At 42.0% G+C, this 17,793-nt stretch overlaps 2 long non-coding RNA genes across 2 annotated transcripts; one reads left to right on the top strand and one right to left on the bottom strand.

Annotated features, from left to right (window-relative positions):
* The first annotated feature begins 10,201 nt into the window (after positions 1-10,201).
* LOC146696143 (uncharacterized) lies at positions 10,202-11,329 on the top strand. Its single transcript, XR_014923158.1, has 3 exons — positions 10,202-10,733; positions 11,018-11,076; positions 11,256-11,329. It is a non-coding gene; the product is annotated as an uncharacterized LOC146696143 (long non-coding RNA).
* A 648-nt stretch (positions 11,330-11,977) lies between these two features.
* LOC146696142 (uncharacterized) lies at positions 11,978-16,159 on the bottom strand. The gene is made up of 2 exons (XR_014923157.1): positions 16,086-16,159; positions 11,978-13,781 (listed from the first exon to the last, which is right to left on the bottom strand). It is a non-coding gene; the product is annotated as an uncharacterized LOC146696142 (long non-coding RNA).
* Positions 16,160-17,793: the final 1,634 nt, after the last annotated feature.

The raw sequence follows: 17,793 nt of genomic DNA, 5'->3' as shown, positions 1-17,793 counted from the left end.
TGCCCACAGATCAAGCATGGAGTGTGCCTGAATGGACATACAGAACTCCAAGGTTCGGCCCAGTGTTGAGGGTTTTCCCAAAGGAGAGGGCCCGGCGGGCGGTGCCTCACAGCCCTCTGCCTCTGGGATTGGCCCCTTTTCTACTAAGGAGGCAAGAGGTGGCCAGGAGTCTGTCAGCGAGTTCTGCATGTCCTGGTGACCCTCCACCTGTTTCACAGGTGGGTGCAGCCTGATCTATCTAGTGAAAGTCTAGACAGACCAGACCAGCTCAACCACACAGACACTTCCTACCTGATTTGAGGACAAAAGCAGAGTATGCAATATGTGGGACACACACACACACACACACACACACACACACACACACACACACACACACACACACACACACACACACACACACACACACACACACACACACACACACACACACACACACACACACACACACACACACACACACACACAACAGAGGGGGAAGAGATAGAGAAATTGGCAAATGTGAGATCATGCTAAGCAGCTTGAACTGAAAGTGACTGGAAATGTTTACGTTTGATCAGCCACCCATCCATTCTCTGCTGTGTTTCTTTTCCAGTGTCACAGGGCAGCTCGAGCCTATCCCAGCTATCTTAGGGCGAGAAGCAGGGTGCACCCTCGACAGGTCACCAGTCTGTTACAGGGCTAACACATAGACGCAGAAAACCATTCGCACCTATCGCCAATTTACACTCTTCGATTACCTATTGCCACTAACTGCAGGTCGTTGGACTGTGGCAGGAAGCAGGAAGCCGGAGTACAAGGAAAGAACCCACGCAAACACAGGAAGAACATTCAAACTCCACACAGAGCGACGGTAGAGCTGAACTCAAGACCTTCTTCCTGTGCGGTAACGGTGCTAACCACTGTGCCGCCCGCGTGTGAGCAACCGTCTCCCAGAAATTTTAAAAAGTTCAGTTACTTTCTTTCAAGCTGCTTACACTACATTAACTTTTGTTTTTACACAATCTCAGAAGAGGAGAGCCACTGAGGGAACGCCTTCCGCCCTCCGACGCCTCCACCGTGACCTCCACGTCTGAGAGGAATTGCCCACAGATCAAGCATGGAGTGTGCCTGAATGGACATGCAGAACTCCAAGGTTCGGCCCAGTGTTGAGGGTTTTCCCAAAGGAGAGGGCCCGGCGGGCGGTGCCTCACAGCCCTCTGCCTCTGGGAGTGGCCCCTTTCTACTAAGGAGGCAAGAGGTGGCCAGGAGTCTGTCAGCGAGTTCCGCATGTCCTGGTGACCCTCCACCTGTTTCACAGGTGGGTGCAGCCTGATCTATCTAGTGAAAGTCTAGACAGACCAGACCAGCTCAACCACACAGACACTTCCTACCTGATTTGAGGACAAAAGCAGAGTATGCAATATGTGGGACACACACACACACACACACACACACACACACACACACACAGATCAGTTGAAAGGGACAGAAGAAATGGCAAAAGTGAGAATATCTCACACACACACAACAGAGGGGGAAGAGATAGAGAAATTGGCAAATGTGAGATCATGCTAAGCAGCTTGAACTGAAAGTGACTGGAAATGTTTACGTTAGATCAGCCACCCATCCATTCTCTGCTGTGTTTCTTTTCCAGTGTCACAGGGCAGCTCGAGCCTATCCCAGCTATCTTAGGGCGAGAAGCAGGGTGCACCCTCGACAGGTCACCAGTCTGTTACAGGGCTAACACATAGACGCAGAAAACCATTCGCACCTATCGCCAATTTACACTCTTCGATTGCCTATTGCCACTAACTGCAGGTCGTTGGACTGTGGCAGGAAGCCGGACTACAAGGAAAGAACCCACGCAAAAACAGGAAGAACATGCAAACTCCACACAGAGCGACGGTAGAGCTGAACTCAAGACCTTCTTCCTGTGCGGTAACGGTGCTAACCACTGTGCCGCCCGCGTGTGAGCAACCGTCTCCCAGAAATTTAAAAAAGTTCAGTTACTTTCATTTCAAACTTCTTACACTACATTGACTTTTGTTTTTACATAATCTCAGAAGAGGAGAGCCACTGAGGGAACGCCTTCCGCCCTCCAACGCCTCCACCGTGACCTCCACTTCTGAGAGGAATTGCCCACAGATCAAGCATGGAGTGTGCCTGAATGGACATGCAGAACTCCAAGGTTCGGCCCAGTGTTGAGGGTTTTCGCAAAGGAGAGGGCCCGGCGGGCGGTGCCTCACAGCCCTCTGCCTCTGGGAGTGGCCCCTTTCTACTAAGGAGGCAAGAGGTGGCCAGGAGTCTGTCAGCAAGTTCTGCATGTCCTGGTGACCCTCCACCTGTTTCACAGGTGGGTGCAGCCTGATCTATCTAGTGAAAGTCTAGACAGACCAGACCAGCTCAACCACACAGACACTTCCTACCTGATTTGAGGACAAAAGCAGAGTATGCAATATGTGGGACAAACACACACACACACACACACACACTCACAAATCAGTTGAAAGGGACAGAAGAAATGGCAAAAGTGAGAATATCTCACACACACACAACAGAGGGGGAAGAGATAGAGAAATTGGCAAATGTGAGATCATGCTAAGCAGCTTGAACTGAAAGTGACTGGAAATGTTTACGTTTGATCAGCCACCCATCCATTCTCTGCTGTGTTTCTTTTCCAGTGTCACAGGGCAGCTCGAGCCTATCCCAGCTATCTTAGGGCGAGAAGCAGGGTGCACCCTCGACAGGTCACCAGTCTGTTACAGGGCTAACACATAGACGCAGAAAACCATTCGCACCTATCGCCAATTTACACTCTTCGATTACCTATTGCCACTAACTGCAGGTCGTTGGACTGTGGCAGGAAGCCGGACTACAAGGAAAGAACCCACGCAAAATCAGGAAGAACATGCAAACTCCACACAGAGCGACGGTAGAGCTGAACTCAAGACCTTCTTCCTGTGCGGTAACGGTGCTAACCACTGTGCCGCCCGCGTGTGAGCAACCGTCTCCCAGAAATTTAAAAAAGTTCAGTTACTTTCTTTCAAGCTGCTTACACTACATTGACTTTTGTTTTTACACAATCTCAGAAGAGGAGAGCCACTGAGGGAACGCCTTCCGCCCTCCGACGCCTCCACCGTGACCTCCACTTCTGAGAGGAATTGCCCACAGATCAAGCATGGAGTGTGCCTGAATGGACATACAGAACTCCAAGGTTCGGCCCAGTGTTGAGGGTTTTCCCAAAGGAGAGGGCCCGGCGGGCGGTGCCTCACAGCCCTCTGCCTCTGGGAGTGGCCCCTTTCTACTAAGGAGGCAAGAGGTGGCCAGGAGTCTGTCAGCAAGTTCTGCATGTCCTGGTGACCCTCCACCTGTTTCACAGGTGGGTGCAGCCTGATCTATCTAGTGAAAGTCTAGACAGACCAGACCAGCTCAACCACACAGACACTTCCTACCTGATTTGAGGACAAAAGCAGAGTATGCAATATGTGGGAGAAACACACACACACACACACACACACACACACACACACACACACACACACACACACACACATCAGTTGAAAGGGACAGAAGAAATGGCAAAAGTGAGAATATCTCACACACACACAACAGAGGGGGAAGAGATAGAGAAATTGGCAAATGTGAGATCATGCTAAGCAGCTTGAACTGAAAGTGACTGGAAATGTTTACGTTTGATCAGCCACCCATCCATTCTCTGCTGTGTTTCTTTTCCAGTGTCACAGGGCAGCTCGAGCCTATCCCAGCTATCTTAGGGCGAGAAGCAGGGTGCACCCTCGACAGGTCACCAGTCTGTTACAGGGCTAACACAGATACAGACAACCCTAGACACTTAAGAGCATTTCAGAGTTTCTCCACAAACTAGGATTTTGGAAAGAGGCCGGAGCACGTGGAGTGAACCCCCACAAACACTTTGAGGACATGAGAAATCCATACAGAAAGACCTCAGCCTGATAGTGGAGTTTAACTCAGGACCTTCTTGCTGTGCGGGCAACTATATTAACCACTGTGCCACCGTGTTGCCCTTGTTTGTTCACCCGTCAATGAATTCATTTACTTCATTACTAAGCTTCTTACCTTTACACATGCACCCACACACAGGGGAAAGAGCTAGAGGAAATGGCAAATGTTAGATGATAATCTCTCTCTCACTCACACACACAAGACAAGGGGAGAGAGAAAGAAGAAATGACAAATGTGAGATCATCGCACGCACACACACACACACACTCACAAACACACAAGCACACAAACAGACACACACAGGGGATAGAGATAGAGGAAACGGCAAATGTGAGATCAAGCTAAGCAGGTTGAATCAAAAGTGACTGGACATATTTACGTTTGATCAACGGTCTCCAAAATGTGAGTGAAGTTGGCCCCCCCACCTTCTTCAAATCCAACAAAAGTGGTATCAAACGTTTGTGCTACGTTTGTGCTGCAAAAATTTTCGTTTGTGCTGCTATCATTTTAAAGATATTAATAAAAATTTCTAGAGGTCATCAGAGGTCAACCAGCCCCCTCATATTAATGGAATCAAACAAAATCTGTGTCAATCAGTTGTGCTATGTTTGTGCTGGTTTGTGCTGCTAAAATTGTTGTTTGTGCCGCTATCATTTTAAAAATATTAATAAAACAACGTCTTGATGCGTGCTTAATCATCCGGGTAAGTAAATTCCAAAAGGTTGATTCTGTTCATCCGGACACTTTCAGTGGGAGAAACGTTTCGTCACTCATCCAAGTGACTTCTTCAGTCTCAGCTGACTGCAGTTTTCCCCAATCTTATAAACAGTACATTTGACCTTTACATTTTCATTAATGTCTTTGAAAACAGAAGCAGCACAAACGACAACTTTAGCAGCACAAACCAGCACAAACATAGCACAACTGATTGACACCAATTTTGCTTGATTCCATTAATATGAGGGGGCTGGTTGACCTCTGATGACCTCTAGAAATTTTTATTAATATCTTTAAAATGATAGCAGCACAAACGAAAATTTTTGCAGCACAAACGCAGCACAAACGTTTGATACCACTTTTGTTGGATTTGAAGAGTGAGTGAAGTTGGCCCCCCCGCTCACGTCTCCAAGACATTTAAATGGATGTGCTGCAGGGATTGTCATAACATAACCTGATTAACATGTTATCTGCTGACTGTTAGGGGTCGACAAGCAAAACGAGCTCCTGGTACAAAATGCCTTACTGTTTCCCATTACCACAAATGATGCAAAGGTTGCTCTCCACAAATGTGGGCATAGTGTGCTATGAGTGCGACATAAAACTGTAGAGATAGAGCTTATGTGAGATGTTTGTGTGATGCTATAACAGAGCTGCAACAAATTTTTTGAAGTGATCAGCAATAGCTGTGAAGCTATTCATTACTGAGTTCATGTTTGGAACTTTGATTTCTGTTTATTTTTCTGTTTGTTTTCAATAAATTGGATGCTCAAAAAATGCTTTTGTCCAATTTCTGCTTGTTGCATGTTGAAGCTCTACTTGGAACCTTGTTAAGATTCAACCATGCAAAATATGACTTTTTTATTTTTTTGTTGCAATTTTTCAAGAGGTCTTAAACTTTTGATCGGGACTGTATCTCTATTCAGACCAGCTTGATTGTGACATCACAGAACAGAACCTCCCTGCAGTCTGTTGTTTTTATTGTGTGTGTGTTTTTTTTTAAATCTGCCATTGCTTTAGATATTTCAACCTTTTTGAAAATTATTTTCTTTTGCAGTTAGGATCCTTATTTGCTTTAAATCCATCACAGTACAGCAAACTAACCTTTTTAAACACAACCGAGTATTTTCCTGCAGCCTTTAAGTAACACAGTCTACCTAAGTTTGATTTGTAGCACGTTTCACACTATGTAAAAAACATAATGTTACCTGTACAGACCCAGTATGTGATTTAAAAACACGAGGACTTACACGTGATCTTTAAATGAGGAGTCCTTACCTTTAAATGTAACGTCTCTTCTTCCTCTCCTGTCTTGTCTTTCTAAACCTTCTTCTTGTCTCAGCTTGATTTCTTGTTTCTTCGTGTCAAACACCGCAGCCGGCGATTTGGCTACCAACGCACTGTGCTACACACTACACACAGTTTGTGTGTGCTGACATTTGTTGAGCTGATAGAAACGCTGCATTTGAAATTATCTGCCAATTAAAAAAAAGAAAAAAGTCACTCCCTTTATGCGTCTTCCTCTTCGGATAGGTAGATCCCAACGTACCGAAGCCGCAACTTAGGGACACATGCCGTTTTTCCGGTCTTGTGGCAAAAAGAAAAAGAAAAAAAGAAGAAAAAACCCCAAGTGTCCCACTCTTAACTCCTGACCTTTTCAAATGTCCACAAAGTCCGCATTGACTCTACAACTTCCTTTATCTTCGTTCCCATGGTAACGAAGGGATACACATATTTATAAAGGAGAATGCGCTTCTATCTGATTCTATCTGAAAAACCGTTGAGAAGTGCTGTGGTTTTTAGCCCCACTTATTTGCGCTCTTCCTCTCCTTCATCGGGTGCAGCTTCACCTAGGGATGGATGGACACACACACACACACCCACTGCTCCACCCCTCCCCTGATGCTGCTCAGCCACAAACCACACCCCGCCACAGGCACGTGCAGAGGGGGGGCTAGAGGGGCTTGAGCACCCGCCCCTTTCCTGATGGGTGCCCAAAGTGCCCTTTTGTTGAGGCAACTTTTTAAAAAAAAATTATTATTTTTTTTATGTGTGTGTGTGTGCGTGCGGAGTCTTGTCTGTGCCCATCAACAATAATATTTAACTATTAATCACAGTTTTGCTAAATAAAAGGATCTGGCTTGCATCAGTCACATGATCACATTTAACCAATGATCGCCCTTGACGGCAGAACGCGCTGGTTACGAGCCGGGAACGAGCTCACAAAGAGCACGCGCATTTGTTGCGGTCCGGAGCTGTAGGAGAAACACAAGTTAACTCAGAGACACAGACTGATGCGACAAACCCAGTAAGTAGGTGCACAGCGTGCACTGTAGTGTATAGCACCCAGGAGTATTAGCTTATTACGTACACGTTGGTAAGTTGTCTTGTGGCAACTGACGAACTGAAACAAACGAGCGTGCTGTGTGTGCAACAGCGCGACAAACATTACCTGTCCTTTTATTAACTGCACAGGTAGTGCTGGTCACAGCTGCTGGCTACCTGTGTAAGGCTGTCATGGATCTGTAGCTCTGTCACCGTTTTAGGGAACATATTTAGTTTTAAAGTAAGTTTCCGGGCTTTTCCTGCCTTTCTGGAGGGATTATATTTCACTAAAAAACGATCTAATATGCATGTCCACATAATAATTATTATAATTATAATATATTAAAAACACACGCTGTATTTTAAAGAACATACATTAAGAAGCAGATTATATTAGATTTATATTTTAAATAAGACAAAAGTTGGATTTTACAGCAGTAAAATGATTGTATCTCTGCAGTTTAAAAATGTAATAAGCTTTGCCCCTGCACAGAGTGGATAGTGAAACAAATGGAATCATCATAAATACATTATTTCATATTTATTACTTCCCCCTCCTCATTGCGTTATTATTGTAGCTCTAGTAATAAATAATAATGTAAGGATTATGGATCAGCACCGTGATGCCCATAGTATATACAGTATTCTGAAGAAGGTCTAAAATGTCACTGTGTGTGCGTGCATGTGTGTGTTTTATTTAGATGGATTTTTTTTAAAAATATTACTCATGATATAACATTGTCCAGACATGCCTGGTAAGGACATGAGGAGGAAACAGCAGGAGCTGTGTGAGGCTACTAAAGGCAGTGCTATAACATTTTTCTGTCATCATTTTATTATAGATTAAGTGCAAGAGTTGTTAGGTGTGGATAATTAGATTATAGTTTATTGCAATAGCAAGTTGTGCCTTCAAAGGAGCTTGCAAAGACTACGATGACCTGGATGACTGAGAACCTTCACAGACAAGTTGTGCCTTGTTCTCACATAGCAAGTGGAGAGTGATATATGAAATGATGGGATGGAAGGAAGAAGAGACGCAAAGAGTGATTCACAGGCAGAGCCTAATTTATTTCTCACAGTTTTTTGTTGCCTTATGGTTCCAAGCGCTGTCACCAATCTTTGCATTTTGTTATTATCTCATGACACTTGTTTAATCAGCTACCATCTCTCCTGTGGACTTTTTAATGTCTACAGTCTCAGATCAACACAGCCCTTCTCTTCCCATATTAGATTCTTGATGAATGTGTGTTGTTGTTATTCAACCTGGTTCAATGTGCCCCTTTTTAACTTTGAGCACCCGTCCCTTTAAACCTCTCTGCACGGCCCTGCCCCGCCACAGTGCTTTTCAGATTTTTAAAATGTAGTTAATGAATTATTCAGTGTGTTTCAAACTAAACTGTTTATAAAACCAACAAAACCCCTAAAAATTAATCTTAACTACGTGTTTTGTCAGTTACTCAAAACATTTTTCTAAATGAGATAATATGTGGTTTGTGGCTCAGCTGCAGGGAGGGCTTTGGCTGGTGGGTTCAGGGTGTGGTGTCAGGGGATGCTGACCCACACGGCTGTTCTGCATCATCTGATCATGTTGGGACTGTGTGCTGCACGGGAAGAAGGTGGCTGGAAAACTGCACAAGCAGAAGAAACCAACGACAAACTGTAAATAAAAGCATCTACGTGCTTGTAACATGCATGCTTTACACCCTAACTGTTTATTAAGCATAACAAGGTTTTAATAAAATAGACATTGATTTCCTTAAACAATTTAGAAGAAAAAAATAGCAGTCATCATAAAGCTAACAAAAAAAAACACGGAAAAAATGCCTGAATAGCACAAGTGATTAATGCCATCAAGCTAATGCTAAAGAAGCAGCAGACAATGACAGGTCAACATAAAATAACTAAATCTTAAGGAATGAGTAATAACATAATGTATGATTAACTATATTTCACATTTATGAATGAATTACATTTTTCAGGTTTATTATCATTATGATTCAGACATAATGCAGCTGTAAAGATCACATTTAGTAGCAAATTTCTCATCAATAGAACCCAACTGTCATGGTCCGGGTGAGCACGGGGTTTTTCCACTCCGCTGGGTTCTACCTTCAGGCAGAGACTCCAATCAGCTTCCACACCTGGTTCCAATCAAGTCACCTGCATATAAGACCAGCATTCACAACAGACCTCTGCCAGATCTTCTGCTAACCCATGTCAGTGCTAGGCTGCGAACCCCTTGTGAGAACCCTCAACTACTGCTTTTCCCTCACCGTGTTTTTCTTTGTCATAGGACCCACCTGGCAGTCACGTTTCCCGAACTACTCTCATCTCCGCCTGGACGCTGGTTCTGTCATCTGGTTTCTTCCTCTCCACCATCGGACTACACCTGCCTGCCTCCCTGCCAAGTCCCTCACTCCACGCATATTCTGGATCCTCTCTGGACACTCCTCACCCGGAACCCCCTGGACACCCCTTCCTCGCATGACACTTTAAACCTGCAACGCGTAAGCCCTAACCTCCATACACTAATCCTGCAGCTGTGATTCACTGGACTGCCACTGACTACTTGTCTCTTCTCATTATAGTGACTGCGTACCTCCATCCAAGCCGCTGCCCCTTTTTCCATCCGTGAAATCCAGCACCTAGCCATAGCACTCAGTTTCATGTTCACAGTTTGGCCTCACAGTTCACAGTTCATAGCATTTCATAATTCATAGCATTCATAGTCTCTTGTTGTGTAATTTCACTAGACACTTGTAAATAAAGCACTGTGTTCACGCCCGTTTGCCTCCCTCTGTGTCTGCATTTGAGTCCACACCCACAGCCGGGCCCTCTCGGCTGTAACACCAACACTAATTATATTTGATTTGGAGAGAATTAGAGAGATAGAGAATTAAAAAACACAGCATGGTACATTATTACAAATAAGGCACTCCCACATCAAAAGTAAAACTTGGAAGCTTTGTGTCTCTGTCATTATTTCTTCTGCCATACAGCTACACCGCTGGAGCATGGTACACAGAAGTCGCTTTAAAAAAATACATTTAGTATAGCTCTTCAGGCATAGAAAACATAACTTTACCTTACATCGAGGACAAACAACAAATTTACAATTCCACTTGCTGTACTCAACCAGGAGGTGAGACAGGGACGGATAGAAGGATATCCGTGGACTTCCTCCAATGAACCAAAGGTTATCTGGGCAGGTTTGTAGTGTTTTTAGTGATTTTCACAGCAGTCTTTCCAAGGCCGTGGACTCTCCCATTCCCTCAAACACTGCAAGCAGAATTCAAACGGCTGTCCATTTACTGCTGTGCACACTTCACAGAGGACATTCAAATCTGATCCATTCTCTCTTATCACAATGGATCTGCATTCGGGACACTACAGGGAGACCTCCCTTATGGGGATGCTGCTGACATATTATAAATTGTTATATCTATATTTAGCCTAATGGTAAGGAGAAATATTACTTTTTTCCACCGTCGAGATCCTTTGAGATCAAAGTGGATCAACAGCTTCACCAAATGAAGCACTATAAAAACTGCACAGGAAAAATATCCCTAACTTCACCTGTGATCACACGGTAGTTTTCTGTTGCAAAGGGAACAAAGAGAAAGACTTCACTGAGTGAAAAAGGATGAAGATACAAGCTGGTGATGATCCAGTGCACCTGGTCTCAGGACGTGAAGAAAAAGCCTGATCACCTTCTCCACAAAAACAAGGTGAGCTTAATGTTATGATTGATTTTAGCTTTTCAAGTTATGTATGTTACTTTCATAATAGTCACAGATTATATTGCAAACGCAGTGATTGCTGTTATGTGTATGATGACCAAAACTCTCTAAAAAACTGTTATTTCTTGCTGGCTTTCAATGGAAGATTATACCCATCCATTCAATTGAATTTGTTTTGAAGTCTTTTTCTGCTTTGATTGAGCTTGAAAGTCAAAAACACCACCAACAAAAAACTTTTAAAACTGCTTTTTGTTTCCTTTTTTCCTTTGAAGAAATCCTGAGCAGGAGGAACCAAACAGCTAAGAGCATCTTGACCACAGTGGGGGAAAAGGTGTGCACTGAGGATGATTTTGAAATATTAACTTTGTTGTCACTGCTAAGGAGTTTTGGACACAGGAGTGTGTTTAAAATGTGTGCATCTTCAGTGGTGTTCAGGGAACCTGACATAATAGTTTTTGACATGTTTAAATATTTTGTGAGGTTCATCTCTGTCCTCTGTTGTGTGTGTAGGATATCTTATGGCTGAAGTCCGGCTGACTGTCGCTGGGAAGCTATTGGTGAACGACTCTGCATCTCTATCTGAATATGGGCTCAAACCCTCGTGTGTGGTGCAGATGGTGGTGAAGGTCCACAGAGGCTGACAGAGACCAGCAATATGATACATCCAAAGGACAAAATGCATCATCTTTGCTAACTGGCACTGAACTGTGTCGTCTTTGATCTTTGGTTTTCTTCTACACTTAAACATACAGCTCAATGAAGCATTAAATGTAAGCGACTGTATAACTTACTTGTTATAATAGTCTTACAGAGTAGGCCTTGAGATGGAGAGGATAGATGCAGCTTCAGTAAAAGACATTTTCAGGGAAAGAACATTTTCCAGTTCCTCTTTGGAAATTTGAATATTGTGAAAAATGACTTGAAAAAACATGTTTTTAATAAGGCTTGGAGCTAAATGTGGAAAAATGTTGCTACTAATTCCAGCATCATTCAGTTTACAAACGGCGTCCCATTGAATAACTGGAATCCCCCCTCCCCCATTTTCACATAATGTGAAGCCATCCAGTGAGATGGTTCACGTTTTTGAAACTCCTGATATTGCGTGAAATCCCTTTATGCACACTTTGACTACAAGGGGTAGCCGACAAGCATTAAAAAAGGATAATGTTTTTAAAAATGGGAAGAGCAACCAAATTATAACATAACATTAAAGTGAGCATGTGCTACACACCTCCTGCATGAATCAATAAATTCAGATATATTTAATCAGTGATGCAAAATCTTACAAAACATGCTTTGGTTTTGTCGAGTGGACTCTTGCTGCCTTTAGCAGAGAGTGCTAATTCTGGGACTGGTGGATGCTTACAGCACACAGTATATGAAGAAAACTATAAAGATGTTTACATACAGCCTATAAACATGGAGTGATGGTAATACAACCACAAATTTGTTTCACAGCTGAAATTAATCAGATAAAAAAAAACCATTATTTTTTAATGCTGTGCCACTGGTATTCTATTTGTACTTGTCTAGATTTATACTCCTCTACACCTCTTTAGATGCTGTATTGCTTTAAAACATTGATGTGAAGATACCAGTGCCCATTCTGCTGGTTAAAAAAATAAGAAGGTAATCTTTAAATACACCAAATGTTCAGGTACATCCTGAAGGGTGCAATATTCCACACAGGCAGGAGGGGTCACTGTTTGAAAACAGTTGCAGGTCAGCTAAAGTACATACAATGGCATAACACTGCAAACCAGGGATACTGGTTAAATGACCATAGGGAGATTTTAAATGGAAAAAACTAACAAAAGATCAAAATACGTATGTACATATTACTCACAAATCATATCAAGTTTGAACTCTTTTTTTTTTTTAGGGAACAGAAGTCAAATTAACCATGGGTTCAATCTGGTTACAAAAAGCTTTCTTCACATTAATAAATACATTACTCATACGTCACCTGCATGTGGGTAAATCCTAGAGTCATACAGGAAGCAGCGGAGCCAGCTTCCTAGGCCTATACTGATATGTGTGTGAGCACATGGCTCCTGACAGTTATTTTGTATCCGTAATCATAATGCAACAATCAAAAAGAGAGGTGTTTGGATAAACTGTTATTTATTTTCAGGCTGTTTTTTCAAGATCCAGTGCATTTAACAGTGCATTGAAACATTTGATGCTGTGACGCAAAATTACCTAAACACCAATGAAAGGGTAATCAGAAACTTACAAAGTAGCCAGTAATCCTGGTGATGACTCGTGTGAACTTAAATCTTCTAGAAAAATATATGTGACCCTAGGACTTGTCATAGGATGCCATTTTAGCCTGCAGCCTGAAAATAGAGCATAAAATGTAAATCATGGATGGAAGGTTACATCGGACACCAAAAAGCATGTATTCATGCACCGCAGACGAGCTTTTCTACACTTCACCCAGACAAGCTGTATTTAAAACCACTAATGTCAGAACCAGTCATAAAGTACTGCATGTAATGTGCCTAACACAGATCATCTCCTGTCTTTTGCCATGTGTGTGAAAGGGCCACAATGTCTAGCGTTCATGACAGAAAATGGCATCACACCAATCTTATATTTACCAAATTACATTCAAGCTATAATTTTTGAGAAGGTTCATGACATGTAGGTAAAATATTTTCCTCTACAAAACTCTAAATGTCCTTTGGCATCTTTGCTTTTTTTTAAAAATTAGCATACATCTTTAAATTAAATCAAAAGTAAGAAATATATGAAACTGATGTTAACGAGGCAGCTAGTGACTAGCTGAATAAAAAAAGTGCTGATGAGTCTTTGCGGTCACATGAGGTTCAGCTGAAGGAGATGGTGAGGAAAAGGTAACGGAAGGAGAGATGATGCAGAAAGGCACAGAGTAGGTTTCCTCCATTGTGTCTTCACTCCTGCAGTTTGAACTGGAAAGAACTGGTGCTCCATTTGGTTGTGTCACAGTCAAGCATGGTGCGCTCTGTGAAGATCACATTCCCTTCTGCATCTATCAGGATAATTGTATTGGTTCTGAATGGATAACAATACAGAGAAGAAAACAATTGTAAATTTAATATCTAATAAGTATGACAGTGGTTATGAAAAGTCACTTTTCAGACACTGTTTGCCGCTGCCCTGCTAAATGATGTTTTGATAGCTTTGGAAAGGACTAACCCTCTGACCTTTTGGCTACAAGAGAGTGTCTGTACCCAATAATCCAGTGTTTCATTGCTGTGGAGGATTGATTACACTGGGGATTTTTTGTGTGTGCCAAGAGTTCACTGTTCTGTGATATTGCTGTCTAGCACAGTAGTGTAGGTGGAGTTTGGGTGCCCCCTCGAATCCAAGAAATATATTATTATTTGAGGTCTGTCAATTCAAAGCTGCTTTTTACCTGTCCATTTGGAGACAGTAAAAACTAATATTCTTAAAATTCTATTCCTAAAATTAAAATCACAATTCAATTTCAAGTTAATAATATACAATCTTTTGATTTGACTAAAGCAGAACAATATTTAAAGAAATTTAAAAGGCCTTCTGGGTTTTGTTTGTTTGTTTGTTTGTTTTTTTTGCTGTATTATGCTTTTAAAAACATCAAAATCCACAGTCAGATTACAACAAAAACAAACAAGAAGCACTCTGAGAGCGCAAATTGTATTCAATTCAATTCAATTTTATTTATATAGCGCCAAATCACAACAAAAGTCGCCTCAAGGTGCTTCATAGATATAGAGAAAACCCCAACAATCATATGACCCCCTATGAGCAAGCACTTTGGCGACAGTGGGAAGGAAAAACTCCCTTTTAACAGGAAGAAACCTCTGACAGAACCAGGCTCAGGGAGGGGCGGGGCCATCTGCTGCGACCGGTTGGGCTGAGAGAAGGAAGACAGGATAAAAGATTGTATTTTATCTCTATTAATATTCATTGCAGATGCAGATATGGAAAGCTGGAGTCTGTGTCGGGATCACCAAGTAGCTGTTCCTGGTTCTTGGTTCTCCGGCTGTTGTACCTGTGTAGTTGGTGCACTGTCCCACAACATCACTCATGCTCAAGATTTACACAGGGCCAGATACCTACATTCAAGCTACCTTCTCGTAACAGCACAGTGATACAGAATTTTAGGATTTGTTTTAATAACTTAACTCTTAAAAATGTTAATCAAGAAACTGGGTTTTATGACGTGCAGCATGTCATAGCACGTAAAGCACGTGCAGTGCTTTAATTTGCTTCTCTTGCTATCTATGCATTTTTTCTGATACCTTCACAGGTGTTGAATAAACAAATGTTTGACCCTCACACAGAGCAGCTGTGCACGTCAAATAATGAGAAGTGCCACAACTTTCAATGTGTTAATGCATCAACTTCACTTGCAGCACAGGTGGTGGACTTTAAAGAAGGGTAACAAGATTGAATACACGGTTGTGCAACAATGCTGATGAAGTGAAGAAGCTTCTCGGATGAGAGGTGAAACGTCTTCAAGCAACTTAAAGAAGTCCAGACGCTTTTCTTTACAAGCTCCTTTGACTACGATGACCTGAATGACTGAGAACCTTCACAGACAACAATGCTGATTCTGTAGTTTATTGTATGACACCGTTATGTTTCCTTTACATGAACTGTGGGCAGTAGTAGCACTGATGTTGGTCGCTATGGTATTTGTAACTGTGGGTGTTCCTGTAGGGCTACGCGTGAGAATTCACAAATGTGCTGTTGCAACTTCCTCAAAAGCTGCAGTTGCTGCAGCCTCTGAGAAATGCTCACAGATTGATAGGTATGTTATGGAGCCTCGCAAGGCACATTGAAGAAAAAAAATTTGAACATGTATTTTGCGAGATGAAGATAGTGCTCAGTGGAAGGGGAAACACTCGTGGCTAGGTGTACTTTGATCTGGTGGTCTTTGTTGCATTCATTAACAACCAGCTGCAGTACTCTGTACAGCTTTACAGGTATTGATGGAAGCATGATAAATGCAAAGAAAAAAACTCTCAAGATCTTGCAAAACATTTGTGGGATCTTGCAAAAGTAAGTTTTGACAGAATTTGTTCTGTTTAGTGTGGTGCACAATAGCAATTTTCTAAGATCACACTTTAGCAATAAATTGACTTTGTGAAGTCCTTTATCATTCTTATTGTCATGGGCATATCCTATTATCTTTTTTCTATACATTAGATTTTATTTGTTGTCCCGTATACCAATTTGTCATTCTTTGTGAAATGCAGATGCATAAAACAGTTCTATGCAAAACATGCATGCTACTTTCATGCTGCACATTCTACAACAAACACTTATTTTGTGTGCATTTGTCTCTTTCAAACAGGTGCCGGTCCTCACCTCTGCAGTGCTGCCGTCTCCTGTAGCGCTGCATGGTTCTAAGCTAAGTTTCCTTTCCTTTTTCTGTTCTCTTAGATTTGTCCTCAGGTTTACCCGATTTCCTTCTTTGTCTGCTTAAGCCTGTGCGTCCCTTTCAGTAAGTGATTTGAATCCACCTGACATTCAGAAGGTCGTGGTAGAGCATATCGTACGAAGGCAAGATGTCAAACACATCCAGTCCCAGGTTAGACTCCGTACCTTCTCCGGTAAGGTTCCCAGACCTAACAACAAAACTGATTATGACACGTGGCGCACACAAATTAACCTGCTCCAAAATGACCCCAGCATGTCCCCGCTGCAAATATCCAGAAAGATCCATGAGAGCCTGCTCCCACCAGCAGCTGATATAGTTAAAATGTGTGACTCACAGGTGCTATAGCGTACGGCCACAGCTTCACTCTGAGCTCCATCTCCATAGAGTGCAGACAGTGATATCTGATACTCCTTAAGACACAGGACAACAGTTTATTGAGATATTGTATTTTTTATTTCATAATATGTACTCCAACAACTCAATAGTTCTTCCCCACCTGCCTCAGGTCGCCTCCACTTAGGGAGATCCACTTAATGAGGTAAGAAACATCATCATCATCTGCAGCTTCCCAGCGCACCGTGATGTCACTGTCTGAGAAATTAGTTATCCTAAGGTCTGAAGGAGGAGGCACCTTCACTAGAAGAAAAGAATAATGTGTATGGGAATTTTTTAAAAATGGGAAAGCTACATCTTTATATCTTTCATTATTAATAACATTTACAGTACTGTGCAAAAGTCATGAGCCACACGCTGAAGTATTTCATTGGACATTATCTGTTTTTTCCAATCCTTTTTAATCCAGTTCTTGTACCTGACCATTTTCTGAGTAATGTTGTTTGTTTGTTTGTTTGTGTAAACACTTGTTTGTTTGTTTGTTTGTTTGTTTGTTTGTTTGTTTGTTTGTTTGTTTGTTTGTTTGTGTAAACACTTTGCACTGACCATTATTGGAGAATTAAAAAGCACCTAATTCAAGGAATATGTGTACACATAACAGAAAACTTGGGAAAGAACCAATTTGAAATCTTTAAGCACTTTGTTACTAGCGGCCTGTCACAAAAACACATTTTGTATAGTGTTTTTTTTTTAATCTTGTTAATAAAATGTATACAAATGTGTGTGATTAATCACAATGTGTTAGTGTGTAATCACCCTGAGACATGCATGCCTGTCTGTAAGAGTCAGATCTAAAGCCACTTCTTTTTTTCTTTTTTTCTTTTTTTTTTGCCTGTCCCGTTTGGCTCTTTTGCCATTAGAATTGTTGTCTAAAGGCAAAGAAAGATGCCCAACGGATTTACTTTACCAAATTGACCATCCCAGCCTTGCCGTAATGGTCCATTTGATTCACCTTTTATTGTTTATTTTATTTTCACTTGCTGAATACGGGACAGACTTGACTGGGGGAAAGAAGGGGAGAAAGAAAGAGGGAAAGAGAAACAGCTGAGAAGAGGGACGGGGGAGAAGGGCAAAAAACAAAAACCAACAGAATGAGCAGAAAAAAAAAAAGAAATAAAAAATGCATATATCGATCACCTGGATCACCTGCTGAGAAAGAAAAAAGAAAACAAGCAGAAGAGAACAAGAGTAATAGAATAAACAGCATCACAATGATATATGGGAATATGACAGTAAATACTA

The sequence above is a fragment of the Copadichromis virginalis genome, linkage group LG12, assembly GCF_057382275.1.
Source record: "Copadichromis virginalis isolate Kocher_CV1m ecotype Utaka linkage group LG12, C_Virginalis_male_GT1.1, whole genome shotgun sequence".
Lineage (NCBI taxonomy): Eukaryota > Metazoa > Chordata > Actinopteri > Cichliformes > Cichlidae > Copadichromis > Copadichromis virginalis.
Note: the sequence above shows the minus strand (reverse complement) of the source record. Positions and strands in the feature narration are given on the sequence as shown.